Source organism: Sapajus apella, unplaced genomic scaffold (genome assembly GCF_009761245.1).
Source record: "Sapajus apella isolate SASKATOON/1434 unplaced genomic scaffold, GSC_monkey_1.0 scaffold36, whole genome shotgun sequence".
In the NCBI taxonomy this organism is placed as follows: Eukaryota; Metazoa; Chordata; class Mammalia; order Primates; family Cebidae; genus Sapajus; species Sapajus apella.
In genome coordinates, this window is record NW_022436976.1 from 7,227,179 (window position 1) to 7,234,303 (window position 7,125).

General features: G+C 44.4%; 1 pseudogene; it reads right to left on the reverse strand.

Annotated features, from left to right (window-relative positions):
• Window positions 1-835: 835 nt before the first annotated feature.
• LOC116564139 lies at window positions 836-6,531 on the reverse strand (annotated as a pseudogene).
• Between the last annotated feature and the right edge of the window lie 594 nt (window positions 6,532-7,125).

The following is a 7,125-nucleotide window of genomic DNA, read 5'->3' on the forward strand; positions in this document are numbered from 1 at the left end:
GTTTCATTCTGCTACTATATTTTGAATCTGTGCATATCTTTTGGAAACAGAACATTTTAAACAAACAAAAGTACATATTAGGCTTAAGTCTATTAACACAACATCCATTAAGTACATTGGCTTTGAAGCTAGACAAATTTGGATCCAATTCTGGGTCAATCACTTACCACTTCTGTGATTTGGGGAATGTTTATTTAACATATCAAATCCTCTTTTCTTTATCTGTGAAATATAAGTATCTATTTCATAGAAATGTAAAGTTTGAGTAAGATAGTGTACATAAAGTACTCAGCACAGCACCTGCCAAAATAGTACTCATGATTAGGTAGTGGTTATGATAAGACTCCATCTTCATCCTATATGGAATAATTACAACATATAGACTCATAGCAGAGTTAGACAGAAGGAGATTCTAAAATCATATTACCTCTATCATCTCAGAGTTTGTACTGTCTCTGGTTCTCAGTTTTCTCACTTTTAAAATGGAGATAAGAATACTTAGCTCAACCGGTAAGATGTGGACTATTTGAAATCGTGTATATAAACTGCCCAGCAGAATGCCTGATACATGCTCAGTTTTCAGCAAGGGACAATTTCTGTTAGCAGTATATTGCTGTTTTCAATAAAGCATCTTTTTTTTAAAGTATGAAATAAACAATTTTATTAGATACACTCATTTATCTGACATATTGAATTAGACAAAGGAATATGTATGTAACCAGAGAAAAACAATCACATTCTCATACTACTTTAACACACAGCAGTGGTTAAAAATAATGAATTATAAAATGAACTCCAGGATTTAACGTAAAAGCTACGCCATACAAGAAAATTTTCAGGCTTCTAACTTCATTGAATCAGTGCTAAACGTGTTTCTTTATATTCCTCAGCTTCTTCCAAGTCTTTTTCATTTTCTAATATCTGTTAATGATCCAAATATGCAGCTTCTAACCTGCGCTGGCAATCTGTGATCATCATCTGGGATTCTTGTAGTAATCTACAAACCTGCTTTTTAATGTCATAATTCACCATCTTCAGCTCTCATTTTTTCAATCTTTTCTTCTTGTTGTTTTGCTTCCTGTTCATACATCACTTTTTGCTTTGACTAACCGCTTCACCATGCCGGGCTTGATCTTGATCTGTCTCACGCGAGGATGGGTCACGGTTCCTGCAGCGCCAAGAGAAGGAGGGGCGGAGAACCCGGGTAACCGCGGAAGGCCACGCCAACACGGCGGTTATGTGGGAGTCAATAAAGCATCTTAATAGTGGCTTTGTAATGTATCAGTTCAGCTAGGCTGAACTTCATTTCCTGGTTTGCTTTTGGTGAATGTGGGCCACAAGAGAGATTCTTGTGGGAGGATGAAGTGAAGTTGCAGTCCTTTAGTAGCACACACACACACTGGCTTGCCTCAGTGTAAGGCAGAGACCAGACCTCCAGCTGTTTCATCTTCCTCTAGATCTTCCTCTATCTCTCCTCAATTCTGGGCCAGGTGTATTTTTAGCTTCATAAGAAGGGCCCCAGGTTCTGCAGAATATCCATACTCTCAAGATCAGGGGCAACAGACTGGTGTGAAGTTGAACCCATGCCAGGCCAACGTGTGCTTGTGGGCTCCAGGTTGTTCTTGCACCCCTCCGTTTACATTCATCTTTCCTTTTCTGTTGCCTGCCCCCATAGTCTTCAAGGACATCAGATGCACAGATGACAGCCTTACAGAAACTGCTTAGCCAGCTCCAACAACTGTGTAAAGTAAAATCCTTGTAACAAAATCCTTTATGTGTCTGTATGTGTGCATGTCTGTGTGTATACTTACATATATTACATGTATGTACATGCATACATACATGTAATAATATATGCATACATTTACTTATAAGTAGAACAATTAAGATATATAATTTGTCTGTGTACATATATATTTCAGTACTCTTGCTCTCTGACTCCTGACTGATTTACATGTTAGCCTTACAATCTGTGAATAATCATTTTTACTGACATAGTAATAACTTATTCATTTCAGACTTTAAAAATAAGATTCAGCCCATGTTGGTAAAAAGCTATAGAGCAGAGGTACACAAAAATTCTGAGTAAAGATGCAGTTCAGGTGGGGCGGAATGAGCACTATTTCACCAACTCCATAACGAAGAGGACACGTACACGTTTGGATGCGAATTTAAACTGCGAGGATCTTATACTGTTAATCATCCCAGAAGTGTTCAGCAGTATTATATTCAACCCTCTGTCTTGCACTGGGAAACACTTGGGACATATTCATGTTCAGAAGAGGGCTTTCACTGCAGCTACTACCATCATTTACCTTCCTTAGTGATGTTCCTGGTGCTCATCTTTAGCCATTTTCCCCAGGAGAACCAGGAAAGGAAAGACAGAAATCTTTGGGAATCTAATATGTCTTTCACGCTGAAGACAAGTGATCTGTCTCTAAAGTTGTCTTCCTCTTCTATATTCAGCATAAATAGAATTTGAAAAAAATCTAGTGACATGGTATGAGTCATATGAGTTGAGATATCATCTGTTCTTTGCCACGGTGTGGTATTTATTATGACATCTTAGACCCAGACAAAGTAGTCAAACTAATTTGATCTCAACTCTTCATGTTTCAAATGAGGATCTATGGTTTAAAGAGATTATTGTCAAATTTGCCAAAGCCACATAAGTATTTAGTGGCAAGTTTCTAAGGAGAATGAAGTTCTTGTGCAAACAGGATGTCCAATGAGGTTTTTTCTTCCCTACAGGTTTTAAGAAATTCTGGAAGAACTAAACTTTTCGAAATTTTATGAAATATGATCAACAAATAATGCTATAGAGCTTCACATTTATTTTCCTGTCCTGAAAGAGGTAACGTTGGCCTTGAAAATTGTTTTGCATTCCAACAGTTTTCAAGATGGAGAGGAGAAGCCTGGAAAATTTTAAATCACCCTGATGCTACTTACTTTCCAGTGCATCAGTCCCATTGCTGATCGTTGCCATGTTTGTGGTGGTTAGCCTGTGAACGCTGGCAGGAAATCAATGTGACCTCTTGTCCGGTTCCCATGTCTCAGAGAATCTCCCTCTTGAAGACTGAAAATTTAAGAACATCAATAAGTGCCTTCCTACTCTCTGAATATTTTCCTTTTTCATGACATGAATCAAAATATTCTTGCTTTCTCTTTTTAGATTGTGAACTAAATTGGGAAGGTGTTAATGAGGCCATGGTTAGAAATGTTATTCCCATCGGGATGGGACAGTCTCTCATAACTAAAAACTGAATTCGAAACTTTGTCAAGTTGCAATATTGGGGTTCAGGGTGCCCTTAGCTCCCCTGAGAGGATGTTTCTCCAGGTTCTTGGCCTCCTGCCCTCTCAAGAATCAGAGAGGGGACCACAGCGCAATGCGCAGTAAATGCAGACTCAAAAGCATTTTGTAGAAAGTGGTTTATTTAGAGAGAGAGAGAAACAGGAGAAGGAGAGAGAAAGAAGCAGCTAATTCTCACACTGAGTGAGAGAATCCAGAAAGATGGAATCCAGAAGACGAAAGCAGCTTCCACACTGAGTGGAAGGGAATAGAGAGAGATGGAGTTTAGGAGGGAAAACATGCTTCCAGGCAGGGAGTGTTCATGGAAGGGGATGCAAACATGGAGTCTGAAGGGGAGTGGAAGAAGGGGCCTTTTAACCTGGGAGGAACCCCACCTTCTCTAAGACCCCTGGCCAATGAAAGGAGTTCCTTAGAACTTCCACTGGAGTGATTGACTCTTAGTTTCTTCCCATGCCCGAGAAAATCAAACTCAACCATTAAATCTCCCGGATGGGGAGAGATGAGAGGGGGGCATGGTACTAGGGAGTTCTTGCCCTTAAAACTACGCCCCCTTGTGGACCTGGAAAGAGAACACCTTCCCTCATTCCCCCACTCTGAACAGGGAAGCCCAATTTCTGCTGGAACACAGGTGTCGACCCTCTTTGACTACTTCCTGCTGAAATGGGGCATAGAAGGGGCCCTGCAGTTGAGGTTTCCTCCAGAGGGGAGGCTTTCAGGGGAGCAGGTTGATCTAGAGGTCTACGATAGAGCCCACAAGCCAAGAACATCCAGGGTTCCAGCGGCAGGATTATTTGTGACCTTATGGTTCTATAAGAAATGAATGTGACAATGGGGTTAAAGAAGAAAAGCCCAGATGCCAAGAAATATAGAATGGTTATAAACGAGCCTAGGACAGAACAGAGCCAGGTTCGTGAAGGTCTTTAGCCTTTTGTTTGATTGATTTCTGAGTTCTATGTTCAAAATAACACTTAACTGGTTTACAAGATAGCAGCATTTTTCCTAGGAAGAGACAGTTTCCTTTCCCACTATGAAAAGGATAATCAGAGTTCGAGAGATAGCAAAGTTGAGGGTTATAGTCCTATTAATGCCAGGAAATAAATTAGACTTATGAGGGGTTACTTCCCTGAGGATCTTATTGGAAAAGCAGATGTAGATTTTCTAATGGCTCAAAGGGATATAAAGGGTTGTCTCCTGAAACTTCAGGCTGTGGAGTGGAGGGTCTATGACTTTCCTTCAGGAGGTATCCAAGACTTCAGCCAAGTATTATGAATCCATGAGTTAATTTCCACTACCTTAACTGCTGTTGGAGTAGACAGAATGATCGAAAATTGTCCTTCCCAGGATGGGCCTAGAGAGGGAGAGTCTGAGAGGAGAGAATTAACAAGCACCAAGTCTCCAGGGCAGGAGAGAAATCCTGAGAAGGCCATGCAGTGTCCAGAAGATTAACTTCCTGAACTTCTATGGTCAGCTTTACCCGGGGCTCTGTGAGGGTGATGGCTTATGCTGGCACTTGCTCCAGGAAGCCTCAGTCCTGCCATCGGGTCATCTGGTCAGACACCTCAGGCCCTGGGAACCTTCTTCCCCTGGAACAGTGTGCTTTCCAGTGATTCCCTTGGCACAGCAGGCATGAACGAGAGGGTGGTCCACTCCTCGGGGGACAATTTCTTATAAAATGTCCCTTTAGACCACACTGGTTACAAGTTCTGCCAGACTGGTGTCTAACCCAAGCCTTTCCCTCATTTGAGCCCCTAGGGTCTGCTTGCCTGAAAGCCATGACTAACGCTGATCTCTCCTGTTCCCTTCAGCTGTTCCTCCTGGCCCCTATTATAAAACACCGAGGTTGCCTGGTTCAGTAATCAATCTAGGCTCTGCTCTGGCCCCAAAGCCAGCTTCTGGAGCTTCCCCCTGATATCTGCTGCTGAATAAGTAATAAACTTGTCTTTTAGTATTAACTGACCCTCAATGGAGCCTGGTGATGGGGGTGCACTTTCTTAAGGCCTCCTGTAATTGCCCAAGGAAAGCTGTTGGATTGTCTTCTCTTCCCTTTGGGAACTACATTTTCCACTGAGCAGAGGATAATTTGGCCACTCTGTTTGACAGATGAAAATAAATCACTTCTTCCTTAAAGACTGTGTGTTAAATTGGTCCCAATTTTCCAGTATACACTTTAATGGGGACTTGAGCTTGGGAATAGAAGCACCCATCTGAAATCAAACACAAGGGATGACCGAATCCCCGGTTAAAGAATTTACAGCCGCTTCAACCTGAGGCACCCCCCAGGTAAAATGGCACTGAGATGCAATGTCTTTCAGTCAGTAGCCTGAAATTTCGTGTGTCCAAGATGCATGATCCAGCTTATCAGAGGGCCTCCTATGTGCTGGATTTCTATCATGACCTACCAGCATCATAGGACCACTCTCACTGCCTGCATGACCTCCAGTGATTGCCATAGCAGCATAGAACAACAGCAGCTATGGGGTTGAGTAGTCATGTGCCAATGAGCCCCAACGAGGCCCATGAGGCTCAGGTGATGGGTATTAATATTTCCCAGCAAAAGTCCAGTTTACTAAACAGGCCAATTTATAAAACTGCCCCAGAAGGGTAAACTTCTAGGGAGGGGCCATTAGAGCACACAGTTCGAAGAAGGCAGGCCAAGTGGCTGAGGCTGGAACAATACTCTCAGGACCCGGGCCTCCTCTCCCCTAACCCGTCTTCCCTTTAGGAAATGCCTTTAGGGATGCAAGAGCTGCCATTAACTATTAGGGCCCTGGAACCAGTTTAGCTATAATCTTCTAGATGGAAAAGTTTTGCTGTAGAGAGAACCAATCCTAAGCAAGACAAATTATACACCAAAAACAAAGTCCCATAGCCTTCAGCTTTTGAATTTCCCCAAAAGTCCCCACCAGGTCAAGACAGACTCCACCAGGGATTTGAACCATCAACCTTACAGTTGCAAGCCCTATACCTTAGCCAGCTGTGCACATAGGCCATTTATGCTGAGGGAAGGCAGAAAGCTTCCTTAAGCCATGTTTTGAATGAGACTGCTGCACCCTGAGGCGGTGTGGCCTGCCTAAGAGCCGGGCGGGCTGACGAGCAGCCGCTTCCGCCGCTTCCTTTCCCTCAGAGCCGCAGGGGCAGAGGAAAAAAGCCGCCTGCGCTGTCAGTTTAAAAGCCGGGTTCGCAGCCGCTGCTGGGCCCCCCTCGAGTTCCGCCGCCCTCATGGCTTTCAGTCGCCATGTTGACCCCGCCAGAAACACTTGCAGCCTGGGCCATTTCCTGAGCTACTGCCCACATGGGAATGCCGGGGAGGCCTGCCAGAGCCATGCCAGGCTGCCATGCCCCCGGTCCCCAGCAGGCTCGTTGTACCTCGCCCCTCCCCGCTGTTTTCTCCAGCCCACGGCTGCCTGCTCCTTCCGCCCGTGGGACTGAGCTGTTCCTGACCAGTGAGGAGTGAAAGGCCTCGGGGCAGTGCTCACCTGCTCCACCTCACAGGCTCCCTCAGAAGGAGACCCAAAGCAGAGAGAGAGCTTGAAGGTAAAATAACTGCGCTTTTAATTCTGGCTGGGCTGCGAGGCTTAAGAGGGGCTGGGTCGTGCCTTTGAGGCCCCGCTGCTCAGGTTCCCCGCAGCCCTGCCTGGCTGCGGCCGCTTCAGGTGTTCTTAAAGTGACAGGACAGAATGGGGCCGGGTTTACTCACAATTTTGAAGTCTTCTCTGGCTGTACCTCTTTCCTGGCTGTACCCCTCTTCAGGTGTACCCCTCTTCTGGTGTACCCCTCTCCTGGCTGGCTCCCAAAATGTAACATGGGGGTTGAGG